Source organism: Microtus oregoni, unplaced genomic scaffold, assembly GCF_018167655.1.
Source record: "Microtus oregoni isolate MIOR12 unplaced genomic scaffold, Mior012 000080F_ref0000499, whole genome shotgun sequence".
Classification (NCBI taxonomy): Eukaryota; Metazoa; Chordata; class Mammalia; order Rodentia; family Cricetidae; genus Microtus; species Microtus oregoni.
Window position 1 is genome coordinate 2,639,702 of NW_024544538.1, and position 16,705 is coordinate 2,656,406.

Genomic DNA, 16,705 nt, shown 5'->3' on the forward strand with positions numbered 1-16,705 from the left:
GAAAATAAAAATAGAAACAATAAAGAAAACCTAAACTGAAGCAATTGTGGCAATGAAAAAAAATCAGGAATTCAAACAGGAATTACAGAGACAAGCTACACAAACAGAATACAAGAGATAAAGTCTTAGAAATTGAAGATACATAGGAGAAATGGATACATTTGTTAAAGAAAATGTTAAATCTAAAAAAGCTCCCAATACAAAACATCCAGAAAATCTGGGACACTGAAAAGATTAAATCTAAGAATAATAGGAACAGAGGAAGGAGAAGAAATCCAGGACCAAGCACGAAACTGTTTTCAGCAAAATCATAGAAGAAATTTTTCCTAACCTAAAGAAGGATATCCCTATCAAGGTACAAGAAAGAAACTTACAAAACAACAAATAGATTGGATGAGAAAAGGAAGTCCCCTCACCACACAATAATCAATACACTAAATATACAAAACAAAGAATATTAGGAGTTACTTGTATGGCGAGGGAACTTTCTTTTCTGATCCAATCTGTTTGTATAGATAAAAGGGTTCACAGTCTTCCCAGTATATCGGATTATTGCTGATATTCAGCAGCTTTAAATGGTTGGCTTGAGGGCACTCAGCTAGAAACTTGAAATCATTATAAGAAAGTTCACAGAATGTTAGATGTAAGAAATCCAAACTGGTTGGTAGGTCTCTGCAGGGAGAAAACAGAAAATGATTTCTGAAAAATGTGGACTAGAAGAGGGAAACTATATCTGTGAAACTAGAACAAACTCTTTTGCATATCAGCAGCAAATGATGTGAGCTTTCACACAATAGTCTTGTGGGTCTGTGAGAAATACTTTACCACCCTGGCAAATACTAGTTTAACTTTTACAATATGTTGAACATATTCTTATAAAGTTGTGTGAAAAACTTAGTGAAAATACTATCAACTTAGGGAATACAACATAACCAACGGGGGAGCTAGTTCACCTGCTCAGAAGAGAGGGGACAGAATGAGCAACCAACTAGAAGCTCCCTTTGACCAGTCCATAAATAACAGCCTTTCCAGTCATGGCCTGAACCTTGGAGATTTTCCTCGTGATGTGACATTACCATATACGAGTGTATGAATATGTGCACCTGTGCCGGAACATAAAGTCTTTCAATCCCCCCTCTTTAACTCTCAATGGCCAGAGGAGAACTGCGTTGTTCTTTTGACCTCAATGTTTCTGGAATGAGCTCAGGGCCTCCATGCTCATCTGACTATGCTTTTTGTAACCCCATTTTTGTCTTCAACTATAGAACAACACCATTCCATGGCTGTTTTAAAACTCCCAGCATTGCCCATTCTGAGGTAGAAGGAGAAAGGGTTATGGGAAACTTAAGGATATCTAAGAATTATCTCTCTCATCGTAAAAACAGACTGCTATTGGAAACCCAGTATTTATCCTAGGCCGTTATCTCAACACAGTTTCAACATGATCTGTGATGGCAAAAGAATGCAAACTGAGTTCATTTAGATGGTCCATACACCTCAGCTGTGAGACACAATTCAAAACCTTTCTCATTCAAAGGTCTACAAGTGACTTTAGACAGACAAAGTCTGCTCAGGTGTCCCAACTGAGTCAAAAGGATGATGGACTCACTCAAACAGCCCTGAAGCACTGACAGGTGATCAAGGCATTTGAGATCTAAATGGTTCAGGGTGTTTCTACTATCACCCAATTTATGGATTTCCAAATCTCGGCAGCACAGGTGCAAAGAACCTAAACTCTCTTCTATTTTATTCAGAAGCAGAGCCAAATATTCACATTCCCTTAAGTTGCTATCGCTTCTGAGGGAAATGTTTACTATTAATTCCATAGTCTTATTAGAGGGTTGAACCTCAGGATCTGAACTTGCAATACGATGCTGGTCCTTGATCTTCAAGATAGAGTGCTCCAAGTGAGCACAGGAGAACAAGCATGCGGGTGACATAGTACTGATCCCCAGGCAGACAATCTTGCAGCCTGCAAGATCTAGGATCCTTAGTTTAGCGCTCCTGTAGGGAAAAGAGAACACAGAACATTAAGAGCTAGAAACATTATTATAACCAAGCTGTATCAATGACAACATGTAGTGACAAAATTGTCTTTCTTTTTCTTCTTCTTTTTGTCATTCCATACACCAAATACCAGCAAGGTTTTGTCATGTTAATACTATATCCTTTACTACTTTCTGTAATCAACTTATGTTCATATTACCTTGCTATCTCTGTTTTCATGAAACATCTCCATTTTGTATACTTGTCAGCAACAGCCTCTCTCACCTCTATAACAAAATTAAAACCCTCTGTAAGACATCATCGTTTTTAAAGTAACCTCAACTGATGTACCAACCAACTCACATTGATTTTCATTATTCACTACTACCTAACTATGAGAGATTATCTGGTCCCCACTTGCAATAAGTTCCAGGATAATGTTTTGTTACCTTACCATATACATATTATACACATTCTTATTGAAAAACTGAGTTCTTGGCAGTAAGACCGGAAGACCATTATTCATACCTTTCAGTTCCCTGTGTTTTTGTGTGCCTAATTTTCTAATGTAGAGATAAAAAAGGGTGGAGCCTTGACCATTGCTGTCAGTGTCTTCTTATGCCCATTCAATTGAGGAGACAGCAGTGAACAACAGAACAAAAATTATCACTAAACAGCACACATCATTTTTTTTTGTTTGCCACCAATCCTCAGCAACCTTAACATTTATGTCTTTCTTCTATGCAATAATAACATGATAATGCAAATATATGAACAGTGCCTTTAATCACTTACATTCCATATTCAACATTGTAAGATGATGTGGGATTCCTGTCTGTATGTTGTGAATATGTTTTGTTACCATTGGTTTATAAAGATTCTGCTTTGGGCCTAAGGCAGTGCAGAAGAGAGCAAGGTGGGAATTTCAGGCATAAATAGAGGAAAAAAGAAGGCAGAGTCAGGGAGATGCTATGTAGCTGCCAAAAGAGACAGATGACCCAGAACCTTAGCGGTAGGTCACATCTTGCTTCTTCTATGATCTGGGCAGGACTGGGAGGAATGGGTTTCCTCCTTCCTAGAATTCTCCTGTTCTCATTGCCCTGACTCTACTTCCTGTCTGGTTGACCCGCCTTTACTTCCTGCCTGGCCAATCAGCCTTTATTTAAAACATGATTGATAGAATACAGACAATTCTCCCTCACCTCTTTCCCCTCCTTTTTTTAAACAAAGAAAATTATCCATCGTCCATTTTTTTGGGAATGTGGGTGTAGTATTCCAGGCTACTTCTGCCTGGTTGGGGGCACTGATAATCTTAAGGGAACCTAAAGAAAATTTAGAGTTATGATCAAGTCCTGACTGGAGTATCCTGTGAGGCTTGATCATCTTAGGCAGCAGTCTTTTTTTTTTTTTTTTTTTTTTTTTTTTTTTTTTTTTTTTTTGGCAAAAATCATTGTTTTGTTTGTATTCTTTTTTTGACTTCCACCTACTCCCCTCCTCCCATTTCCTTCTCACTCCCCCCTCTCCCCCTCTACCCTCCCTCTCCAGTCCTAAGCGAAGTCAGGGTGCCCTTCCCTGTGGGAAGTACAAGGCCCTCCCCCCACCATCCAGGTCTAGGAAGGTATGCATCCAAACAGACTAGGCTCCCAAAAAGCCAGTACATGCAGTAGAATCAAAACCCAGTGCCATTATCATTGGCTTCTCAGTTAGCCTTAGTTGTTAGCCATGTTCAAAAAGTCTGGTTTGATCTCATGCTAGTTTAGGCCCAGTCTAGCTGGCCTTGGTGAACTCTTATTAGATCAGTTCCATCCTCTCCATGGGTAGACGCACCCTGACTTCCTTGTTCATGTTCTCCTTCCTTCTGCTTTTCATCTGGACCTTGGGAGCTCAGTCCAGGGCTCCATTGTGGGTATCTGTCTCTATCTCCATCCATTGCCAGATGAAGGTTCTATGGTGATATGCAAGATATTCATCAGTGTGTCTATGGGATAAGGCCAGTTCAGGCACCCTCTCCTCTGCTGCCAAAGGACCTAGCTGGGGACATCTCCTTGGACACCTGGGAACCCCTCTAGAGCCAAGTCTCTTGCCAACCGTAAAATGGCTCTTTTAATATAAGATATCTTCTTCCCTGCTCCCATATCCACCCTTCCTCCATCTCAACCATCCCATTCCCCCAAGCTCTCCCCAGTCCTCCCCTTCTCCCTTCTCTCTCCTCATCTCCACTTCTCCCCATCCCCCCACCCCCACCCCCATGCTCCCAACTTTTGCCTGGCAATCTTGTCTACTTCCAATATCCAGGAGGATAAATATTTATTTTTCTTTGGGTTCTGTTTCTTATTTGGCTTCTCTAGAATCACGAATTATAGGCCCAATGACCCTTGTTTATGGCTAGAATCCACTTATGACTGAATACATACCATATTCATCTTTTTGGGTCTGGGTTATCTCACTCAGTAATGTGTTTTCTATTTCCATCCATTTGCATGCAAAATTCAAGATGTCATTGTTTTCTTTTTTTTTAACCTCAGAGTAGAACTCTAATGTGTATTTGTGCCACATCTTCTTTACCCATTCTTCTATTTAGGGGCACCTAGGTTGTTTCCAGGTTCTGGCTATAACAAAGTAGTGCTGCTATGAACATAGTTGAAGAAATGCTTTTGTAGTATGATTGGGCATCTCTTGAGTATATTCCCAAGAGTGAAGTAACCTTTAAATGGTTTAGAGTGTGTTAAAAATATATGCAGGCTAAAGGTTAAAGTTCTTAAAATTAAAAAGAAAGAAAGAGAGTAGTTGGGTGTGGGGATACAAACCATTAATCCCAACTCTTGGTAGACAGAGGCAGGCAGACTCTGTGAGTTCAAGGCATGGTGGTACACATCTTTAATCCCAATGCTTGGAAAGCAGAGACAGAGTGATGGAGGAAGGTCATTGGTTAATTATAATAAAGAAACTGCTTGGCCCTCATAGGTTAAAACATAGGTGGGAGGAGTAAACAGAACAGAATGCTGGGAGGAAGAGGAAGTGAGCTCATATGCTATGCTTCCCCTCTCTGGGCCAGACGCGATGAAGCAAGCCACCAGGTCAGACATGCTGAATCTTTCCTGGTAAGCCACCTTGTGGGCTACACAGATTATTAGAAATGGGCTAATCCATGTGCAAGAGTTAGCAGAGAAGAGGCTAGATATAATAGGCCAAGCAGTGTTTAAAAGAATACAATTTGTGTGTTGTTATTTCGGGTAAAGCTAACCGTGCGGGAGCTGGGAGGGGCGAAAAGCAGGCCTGCAGCTCCCACAACAGCAGAGAGACTTCTGTGAGTTTAAAGTGTGGTGTCACATGTCTTTAATCACAAAGCTGGGAGGTGAAGGTAAAGAGACCTTTGTGAATTCAAGGTGTGGTGGCAAACATCTTTGATCCCAGCACTTGGGAGGCAGAGGCAGGTGGATATCTCTGAGTTTGAGGCCAGCCTGGTCTACAAGAGCTAGCTTGAGGACAGGCTCCAAGTTACAGAGAAACCCTGTCTCAACAAAAACAAAAACAAGACAAAAGAAGGGGCTTTTGCTTCACCTTATAACACACAGAGAAAGACAGGCAGACATAGACACATAGTGAGAGAAGTTTAGTCTGTAGAAGCAATCAAAATAGAGATCCTTTTAAAGACTGCTACTTTTAAGCAATTGGATGCTACTTTGTCACAAGTTCAGAAACATAGCCAGGCAAACATCATTTGAAGATGCATTAAATTCAAAATAGTCCTACACAGATGCAGGAATTGTGATGACCTTGTAGGGATGACTATTCAACAAACAGCTTTAGAGCTTACAAAATACTTTGTTTTCCTGGTGATTGCTTTTACTATAGATAGAACATCTTCTAATTAACAGTTTTCACTGTACAGGAAATAATGAGTTTCAATATGACATTTCCATACATGCATATCATTGTAGTTTGTTCATGCTCTTTTGTAGTCTTTCCTTTTCCTGCTAGTCCCCCTTATCTCCCCAAATAGTTAACCTCCCTCTTTTATGTCTTTTGTGTGTGTGTGTGTGTGTGTATGTGTGTGTGTGTGTGTGTGTGTGTGTGTGAGAGAGAGAGAGAGAGAGAGAGAGAGAGAGAGAGAGAGAGAGAGAGAGAGAGACATGTCAAAATTCTTTTATCCATTAATCTGTTGATGAACACCTAGGATGATGCCATAACTTGGCCATTGTGAATACTGCCACAAAAGAAACAGGGGCTCCATCATCTCTCTGTAACAGGCTGGCTCAGATTCCCTTGCAGCTATTCCCAGCAGTGCTGCAGATACATCACGTGACAGTTCTATCATCAGTGCTTTGAGGAACCTGCACTGTGATTTTCCATAGTGGCTGGATTAATTGATATTTCCACCAGGTTTCATTTTCTCACATTCTTGCCAGCATGTGATGCCACTGCTTTGTTTCTGGTGGCCATTTCGACTGCAGTGAGATGGAATCTGAATGTAGTTTTACCTTGCAGACCTACAGCTGTCTAAGGATGTTGAACACTTTTCCTACCTTTATCAGCCATATTTGCCATTCTTCTTCTAAGAATCGTTTGTTTAGTTCATTGGTCAATGTATTGATTGGATAATTTGGATATTGATATTGGAGTTTTTCCTATATTATATATATTAATTCAGTGTCAAGTATAGAGCTAGCAAGAAATTCATTCCTTCTGTATGTGGCATCTCCACTCTGCTGCCTATTCCCTTTGCTGTGCAGCTCTACAGTTTTATAAAACCCAATCTGTCAGTTGTGCCTCCTGAGCACTTGGAGCTCTTGTCAGAATGTCCTTTCCACACCTCGCATTTATTGCGACGTGTTCTCCCCATTTCAGGCTGGCAGTTTCAAAATTGAAAGCCTTCTATTAAGGTCATTGTGGCAGACCTAATTGACTTCTGTAAAAGGCGAGAGATGGTGACTTAGATTAATTCTTCTTCAGGAGAACATACAGTTTTCTCAGCACCATTCGTTGAAAAAGTGGTACTTTCTGTGGTGTGAGCTTTTGGCACCTTTGTCAAAAATTAGGTCAAATGACCACCTGCAGTTCCAGGACTTGGGAGATAGTGGCAGGAGGATCAGTGGTTCAAGACAAGACCATCCTGAGCTGCAAGGGATCCTTGTCTCAGACACACACGCCAACCTGTACCTGTGTGGATTTACTCTGAGTCTCTTTTCTATTCCTTTGTTTTTGTCTCTGTTTGGTGCTGGTAGCATGCTGTTTTTGTCTCTATGGTTCTGTATTGTAACAAATTACGGCGTTGCCATGCTTAGGATAGCTTTGGTTATATGTGATGTTTTGTGTCTCTGTGTGAATTTTGGAAGTTCTTTAGGAATTCTGTGAAGGATAACATTTTAATTTTGATAGGGATTGGACTGAATCTGTCAATTGCTTTTGGTAAGATCACCATTTTCACAATATTAATTTTGCTAATTCATATCAGAAAGTCATTCTTCAAATTGTTTCTTTGGTCATCTAAATCTTTTATTATTTATGAAAATTTATTTTATCTGCTTTGGTGTGAAAGTGTCAGATCCTCTGGAACTGGACAGTTGTGAGCTGCCATGTGGGTGCTGGGAATTGAAGCCAGACCCTCTGGAAGAGCTGCCAGTGCTCTACTGCCAAGCCATCTCTCCAGGCCCAATGTTTTACATTTTTAGTTTTGTTATTTGTTTTGCTTTTTTTTATTGATTTATAAATAATATAATTCAAAATTTCCACTTCCTCCCATCCTCCCACGCCTCTATTCATCCTCTCCCCTCCCCCTCCTAAAACAATTGCTAATTGTTGTTATACATTTTTAATTGTAGGGCTAGAGAGATGGATGAGCAGGTAATGGCATATGCTCCTAAGTCTGAAAAGCACCATTCAGTTCCTGGGAGCTATTTGGTTGAAGTTCTCCTCGGATCTCTACACACCCACAGTGATAAGTGAATGTGTATACACACACAAAGAAAGAAGTGAATGTGTACACACACACACACACAAAGAAAGAAGTGGAAAATATAATAAAATTTTAATTGCACGTGTCTTCTTTTTGATTTTTCAAGACAGGGTTTCTATGTGTAGCTTTGGAGTCTGTCCTGGAACTTGTTCTGTAGAGGAGGCTGTCCTCGAACTCACAGAGATCTGCCTGCCTCTGCCTCCAGGAGTGCTGGGATTAAAAGCATGTGCCACCACTGCCCAGCTTCATTATAATTGCAGATGCCTTTAACAAACTTTTAGCTTAAAAGTTAGGTTTATTCCTAGGCAGTTAATTTTTGACTTATTTTGTTTGTCTAATTATGTATAATTATGTGTTTTTGTGTATAGCTGTGTGTATGTGAGTGTCCACAATGGCCAGAAGATAGCACTGAATCTCAGGGAACTTGAAATGGAGGAAATTGTGAGCTGCCCAAACTCTAGTTCTCTGGAAGAGAAGCATGGTCTCTTATCAGTAGGCCATCTCTCTAGTCCAGTCTCCTAGGTATTTCTATTTTTGCAATTGCTAAAGGAATTGTTTTATTTCTCTCTCAGTAACCTCAATATTTATATAGAGAAAAAATCTAATTCTATAGGTTTATTTGGTATTCTGCTACTGTGCCAAAAATGCTTATGAGATCTAAGACTCCTTTGGATCTTTCAAGTACAGTATCTGAGAGGTAATTTGACTACTTCTGTTTTCTTTTGGCTTCTGTCTCTTGTCTTATTGTTCTGACTAAGATTTCAGCATTGCATTAAATAAGAGTGAAGAAAGTGGACTTTTCACCTTCTTATTCGAAATGAAATGCTTTCCGTTTTCTCCCATTTAGAAAAATGCTGGTGACAAGGTTGTCGTACATGGTGTTCATTATGTTTCTGTGGTTGATCTTTATTGTCACCATAACTGGATCTGGGCCTCTCAAGAAGGACATTTCTAGAGAGATACCTCTCAGGGAATACACCCGGGGAATGTGGGCGGCACCAGTCAATCGGCTGGGCTCCCAGACTGAGCAAAAAGGACAGAAGGAAAAAGCAAACTGAGCAGAGCATCATCATTCTCTGCCTTGTCGCCACTGGCACAGTGTAAAGAGCTGTCTCAATAGCCTGCCACAAGAGCTGGAGCCACTGTCACCACCATGCTATCCCAATATGATGGGCTGTATTTGCTCCAAAGTTTGACACAAAATATGCCCTTGTCTTCTGAAGGTACTTTGGTCTGGTATTTTGTCAGGACAATGAGAAATGAAATAAAACCAGAACCTTGGTACCAGGGTGGGAATAATTAATGTTATAAATGTGATCTTGCAGTCCATAGACCTTTGGAATTAGGTCATGGGGGGAATGTATAAGAGTTCCAAGTTGTTGGCTAGAGAAGTCCTCAAACACTGTACGTAAAGCTTAATGGGTGGGACATGGGCAGGCCAAAATGCCAATAGAAACATAGACCGTGAAGTCTGTGCTCATGAAGTTCCAAGGGTGAACAAGGACTCTACTGGGAACTAGTTTATATGCCATTTGTCTTACATCCTCTCAGAGAATCTGGCTGCATTCTGTCTATACCCTGAGGAACTGCAGGGACCTGCAATCACAAGTGATGGACTAACACTGGCATAGGAAATCTCAACACAGCATACTAATTCCTCTGATTAAGTAATTTTTAAATCACATATGTGTGTGATTTCTTTCTGGGTCTCCCAACATTGGAGTCTGCTAGGAGCAAAGAGTGGTGTGTTTAAATAGAGTTCTCTTGCCTTGTCTACCATTTATGTCACTGCTGATCCTGGACTAGCCAAGGGTCAGGCCTTCACCATGACCATCTTCTTTGGGAGCGTCTCTTCTTTGTATAGCAACAGCATCTACTATACACACTGTGCTTTCCAAGCCTTAGGGCTATGCAGATGCTCCCATATTCCACCTTCTCCAGAGTTTATGTTCCGGGCTCTGCCTACTTACCAAGTTGATGAGAGGCCACTGAACACTTTGAAGAGTGGGGAAGGGGAGCAAACAGAGGACTGAGATCTGAGCAGGAGGCTCAGGCTCTGTGTTTTCATAAGTCACTTCTCAGTGAACGCTCTGTGGGAGGAAGGGTCTGTGGAAATCAAACGTTCCAATGAGTCTGAGTTTCCGTTTTCCATCCTGCTGGTAGTGAAATGCATGGCAGAAAGGTACCTCTAGAAGTCAAACTTCCTGCCGACCTCAGGTGGCAGTAACAATTCCTTACACGGAGGGCTGGGCTAGAAACCACCATTCCCCTTACCACCCTAATCAGATGCCAACCTGAATGGATCAGCATGTCCATATCTGCTTTCGCGTTCCCTGTAATAGTCCATACAGCTATCTCCCACTGGAGGGCTGTAGCAGGATGTCTTCAGGCTCCCTGACTTAATCCTTGTTCTCATGACACCAGAGTAACGAAGGTCAACCCTTTGGTTCCTTCTCATGATGGTACCTAGCCACTGTGATTGGGGAAGGGCACAATGAACATCCTGTGCGATGCCAACCTATCATGAAGCAGTCACTATCTCACTAAATTCCCCAGCGTGATGCCAGCCTTGCATGAAGAGTGGGTTTGCCCTACGAGTAGGACTATCAGTCACTCTTCCCCAGGCCCACCTGTTACGCTTTGGCTGAATCATCTGCTTTCTAAATAGGACTTCCTGAGTCGTGTGGAGTAGCTGAGAAAGGGGACCTGAAATACATTCAATAGGTAAGTTGGGGTGACTTTAAGAAAAGTTATCTTGAGTGGATTTCTGTCACTGCTAGGTAACAATGGGGAAGATAATGGTTGCTTGAGCTACGTCTTAGAATGGGCTGGCTCTGGGCTAGAAGCGGGTCTCTCCCAGGCATTCGGAGGCGGGCTAGAGAGCAGGAGGCAGGCACACAGCAGCACTTAGGCATCCTTGCCGGCAGCGGAGGCGGCAGAGCCCAGCCAGTCCCCTCCTGGCCGGACCACCGAAGCTTAGTGAAGAAAACTGAAGGTCCAGTTGATTGGATTTCAGTACTATGTCATAACAGACAGATAATCCTCCATTTGTTCATCAAGATTGAAAACTCAGATTCTAGCGATCAAGGAAATGACCAATATGCAGCACAGCACAGAAGGCAAGTGGATCGCTTGGATAGGGAAGAAGCTTTCTATCGATTTGTAAATAATCTGAGCAGAGAAGACTATCGACTTACGAGAGACAACAATTTGCTAGGCACCCCAGGTCCAAGTACTGAGGAAGAGCTACTTAGAAGACTACAGCAAATTAAAGAGGGGCCACCGCCACCACCGCAGAGCTCAGAAGAAAATAGATGTGGAGACACTTCAGATGATGCGTCCAATGGTGACTTCATAATAGATTGGCCTAACTCTGTCAGACAGACTGGCAATTCAACAAGAAGTGTCAGAGAGGAAATCAGTCCGGGAGGGCAGTGAGCCACACTAATCCAAACAGGAGTGATTTCAGATTCAGTTTAGAGACAAATGTTAACCTTAATAATGGAAGCCAAATCCCAGAGAATGAAAATGAACCATCTGCTACACATCTTAATGTAGAAAACATGGACAGCAGCAGCCAAAGGCAAATGGAAAAATTCAGCACCTGAGACATCATCTGCCAGAACACCTAGGTCAGAACGCAGTTCTGCTGCAGCATTAACAGAAGTGCCTTCCACCAGAGGTCGGAGGAGGGCAAGAAGCCCGAATCCAAAACACCGGAGAAGAACCAGAGCCAGACCTGAAAGAAGTAGGTCTCTGCACTCAGCAAATGAAATTCCACGAAGATCTCATCATAGCATCTCATCTCAGACTTTTGAGCACCCTTTGGTAAACGAGATCGAGGGAAGTTCTAGAGCCCCTCACTGTGGGACTTTGAGACAGCAGATAACTGGACCTGAGTTGTTAGGCAGAGGTCTTTTTGCAGATTCTGAGTCAAGAAATTCTGCCTCTCAAGGGACAAGTTCTTCCATTGGAAGGGTACCAATATTTAAGCAGCAGGATCGGTCAAAGACCTCCAACTAGACACCTTCAAGTCAGAAGAGTTCTGCTGGGAGAATACCGGCAGGGAGATAGCATAGCTAGCAGAACTTGGTGAAGGTCTCTCAGACCCCAAACAACACAGTCACTTATGAAAGTGAACGTGGAGGTTTTATAGGCACCTTTATACTTTTTTTAAAAAAGATTTATTTATTTATTTATACAGTATCTTGCCTGTAGGCCAGAAGAGGGCACCAGATCTCATTATAGGTGGTGGTTGCTGGGAATTGATCTAAGGACCTCTAGAAGAGCAGTCAATGCTCTTAACCGCTAAGCCATCTCTCCAGCCCCCTACCTTTATACTTTCTGAACGTGCAGGTAGGAGAACCTATGTAAGTACTGACGGGTTTTCCACTCTTACAATCTTCAATCCTGGATCAAGGGAAACTACATCTGTTCTGATTCAAACCACATTAAAGCAGAGAACGACAGGATTTGGTGAGCTTCCACAGAGTGGAAGAGGGATCTCTGGTGGTAACAGCTCTCTGCTTCCAGATCCAGCTCCAACCCTGGCTCCAGTTCCAAAGGTGAAAGGTCAGAACGTAGCTCAGAAATGTTTGAAGGAGATAATAAAGGAACCCGATTTTACCACTTTAATGACAACCACCAGCCTAGAGGACTCACCAAAGAATAGATTAATAACTTGGCAATGAGAAGTTTTGGTGAAAATGATGAATTGAAGACATGTATTACTTGCATTACTGAATATACAGAAGGCAACAAATTTCATAAGCTACCTTGCTCCCATGAGTACCACGTCCACTGAATCGACCACTGGTTATGGGAGAATAACACCTGTCCCATTTGTCATAGGGCTGTCTTATCTTCCAGGAACAGAGAAAGGGTGGTGTAATGAGAACAGAACTCTCGAAGCTATGTAGCTGGAATAGTGACGGGCAAACGGAAATCGCTTGCTTTATCTCCATGTTTTTGAGCAGTGCTTAAATATAAAGTCACAACCTGAATCGAGTCATCACTTTCCTAGGGAATCGTGTCTTTTCTCTTGTTTCTCTTTGAGGATAGAAAGAATATTTCAGAAGCAACGTTTTAGGACTTCAGTGTTTGATTTCAGAACCAGATAATTGCTAACCTGTTACTGATAATTTACCCATGTACACTTGTCATTTTCCCTTTGTTACCACAAGATCTGCCTTAGCAGGGGCTCCTTTATCATGTTGTCCTCTTTTTAGGTTTCCCAAGCTATAAGAGGGGCATGAAGAAAATTCCCACTCAAGACTAAGTTCCATTATGTGTTTAGTAAGTGATTAAAACTATAACATTTTCAGTTATTGACACAAATTCAGTCACATTATCTGAGTATTGTTTGTTCACCTTTCAGATTAGGGGGTGATGGATATAACAGTGTAAATAACACTAAACAGTTAGGATCTTCTAAGTGTATTAACTGTCCTAAGGCCATCACTGTGGCACACAATCGAGTGAACATAGAGTTTCATTGAGATATTTGTCTTGTGGAAATATTAAAAAGCCTATGCTTGTGTAAGTGAAAAAAAATCACATGCATTTCAAAAGGTAAAGCTATTTTGTAGAGGCTCAGTACTTTTCCAATGCACTATTGTATTAACACACACAAAATTGTAAATTACCGTGCTTAGAAATGAGAACTGCATTTTGTGTGCTGGCATAGTAAAACAAATACACCAAACAAAGTGCCCAGCTGCTTTTGTAAGTGTGTGGGTGATGAGAGCAGAACATATCTCTATTAAATGTATTTGAGAACAGCTACTGTGACATGGAAAGAAAGGACCATGTAGAATCAAACTGCGCTAAAACCCAATGGAAATCAAAGATTTTAACCTGGATTTTGGCAGGAATTCATAGAGGGTAAGGACACTGCTCTGGAGAATAGAACATTTTCATGATGACAGTGGTATAGGCATGAACTGGTTTCGTACAGTGACAGCCAGAGCAGCTTGAGCCAGTATTTGACTTGAATAGATGAAGCAGAAAATCAACAAATTTGGCAGAGCTGTTTTTGGTTTAAAAAACAAACCGCTACCACCTAGCACAAGTTAAATTGATGTTTTTACAATCTGCTCCTCAAAAAGAGAAGGTGAAGGAAAGAGACTTCTAAACCAATTTTAAAGTAGGGATTTCAGTTGGTACAGATGGGTGTGCTTTTGGAAAAGTCTCGAATTTGCTTGTTTTTGAGATTTATCATGTAAGGTAATAGTGCACACTTGTCAATATTTCATTGCTGTACCTAGCAGATCCAACATGCCACATTTAAAAGACATATTCATAAACTGAGAGATTATCTTTATTGACAGTGAGGCATGTTGGGTTATTTGAAATTCAAATTCTAGTTGTGTTGCCCATATGTGAAGATAAGATGGCCAGCTCACATCTATGGACACGCACATCATTGTTCTTTTTTAGTGGTAAGACTAGAATGTGATAACCCCAGGACGCTTGCCTGGTTTTTCTTTTAAGACTGATTGGGGTTAAGATTAGCCTTGTTGGTTCCCCAGAGAAAGCTGCCAGGCCAGAAGAGAAGCTGGATTAAACAGGCACATCCCTGGCCTTTCACCAAATGAGCTAACTACCCAGACTAGCCCGGGATTCTAGAAACTGCTTTACCCAAATCTGCTTACCCTTACTGGTACCACCTTAGCAGTACAGATTATTTCAAAGTTCATTCTTACATGTTTTCCTCTGGCTATCATTCCTACCTAAGTGTCAAGGGAATGAAAGTGTAAATTTGATAGTTGTTTACAAAGGATATGTACTGCTCTTGCAAGGAAATAGTGTCCAAACAAAACTGATGGAGGTGGGTCTTGTATCCTATCTGTTGCTTTTATTGGTTAACTAATAAAGAAAACTGCTTGGCCTGATAGGACAGAAAATTAGGTAGGCGGAGTAAACAGAGCAGAATTCTGGGAGAAAGAAGCCCAGTCAGGAAGTTGCAATGATTCTCCCACCAGACCCAGGAATAGGTTAAGATCTTCTCTGGTAAGCCACCTCGTGGTGCTACACAGAATATTAGAAATGGGTTACATCAATATGTAAGAGCTAGCCAATAAGAGGCTGGAACTATTGGGCCAGGCAGTGTTTAAAAAAATACAGTTTCCATGTAATTATTTCGGATAAAGCTAGCCGTGTGGGTGGCCGGGTGACAGGAAGCGCCCCACAGCTCCATCAACAGAGTGGCGCTCCAACATGATGGACTAAATCCACTTAAAAACCTGGGAAGGCTTAAAAATAATGGAGAGAGAGTTTAACACAGATTTTTGCTGTTTGTTGGTGGCGTGCCATAGAGAGATTTCCTGATTCAGCAACAGCAGCAGAAAAAAAAAAGCTGCTTCATTTTAAAGCACTGCTTCCTGGGGCTGTGCCGCCAGTGCAAACTCTGGCTTTAAAGCATTTCAATGGCTTTTATGGGACTGGATGTTTGTGTTCCCACTTGGGATAGGAAGGAGAGTGCTCTGAGACCGTGAACTTGGCTCAGTGCTCCCCACTTGCACCTGAGCAGACGGCAGAATCAGGCTTAGGCAGGCAGAAGAGCATGGCAGATTCCTGCCACCATACAGAGATGTGTTTTCAGACTGCACAGTGATCTGCATGTCAGATTTGGCTGTAACTTGGATGAAAAGAGTTTCTGTGCTGCACGCTCAGTCTCAGAGTTAAACTGCTGATTGTGGCTCCAATGTAGACTTGCTGTGTGCCTGGAACTGTGTGGCTCAGGGGCACCAAATGGATCTGAGGCAGGAGCAGGCTGAACTGTGCTGACCTCAGGCAGGAATGATCATAATTACCATAACAACAGCGCAATTAAGGTTTGACTGGCAGTAAACAGGTGGTACTGTATTACCCCTACATGGTGCAACTTAAGTTTTTAAGAAGTGCTTAACATTTTAAGAAATGCTCCTGGATAGTAAAGAAATTACAGATTCACAATAGGACAGATTCAGACCACTAAATGGATCACAATGTTGGATGAGTGTACATAGGTTTGAGAGAGAGAAAAAAAAAATAGAAAGAGAATAAAGTTAATGCCTTAAAAAAAAGGTAAAGTCTTTAAAGAGACAGAGTACAGATAGTTAAGAGATTAAAGGACATAAAGAAAAATAAGCCACGTAACAATGGAAAATTCACAGAGTGTCTGGATTATGTACATTGTGTTTTCTTTAAATTTTTTGACTGTGAAGGAGCTAAGTACAGAGAGACATTTCATTATATGGGCTGCCAAGCTAAACCAGAATGGATATCATAAGGTATTATGACTTCAGAATTTGGGTCTAAGGATATGATGCTTTGGAAGGGAGTTTCTTCTTTTGTTTTCACAGAGGATGAGTCCCTGTGGATTGTTTCTATCCTAATATGGTATGATAGACCACGCCCTCCTGAAAGGTTGCTGTGAACACCTTCAGAAAATTACTTCACTCAACTGCCAACTGAGATAAACCTAGCACACAGGTTATACCATGAAAGACCTAAATAACAGCACCCCCATTCAGCAGGAAGCAGTTTGGAGAGAAAAAACTGTGCCCATGTTCCCAAATATTGTTTATAAATGTTCTTTTACATTTAAAGGGGGAAATGATATAGGTATGAATAATTTGCATTGGTATGGATTTGAAGGTCAGTTTTGTTATATGTATATGCATATTTCTAATCTTGATTAAGGTATTGTGATTGTGTAGTTCATTTAAAATGTAATGTATAATTAGGAAATATAGGTTGCTAATGGATAATCATCAATAA

General features: G+C 41.3%; 2 pseudogenes; one reads left to right on the forward strand and one right to left on the reverse strand.

Moving 5' to 3' along the window:
- Positions 1–464: 464 nt before the first annotated feature.
- Positions 465–10,400, reverse strand: LOC121441662 (annotated as a pseudogene).
- Positions 10,401–10,765: 365 nt separating this feature from the next.
- LOC121441663 lies at positions 10,766–12,833 on the forward strand (annotated as a pseudogene).
- Positions 12,834–16,705: the final 3,872 nt, after the last annotated feature.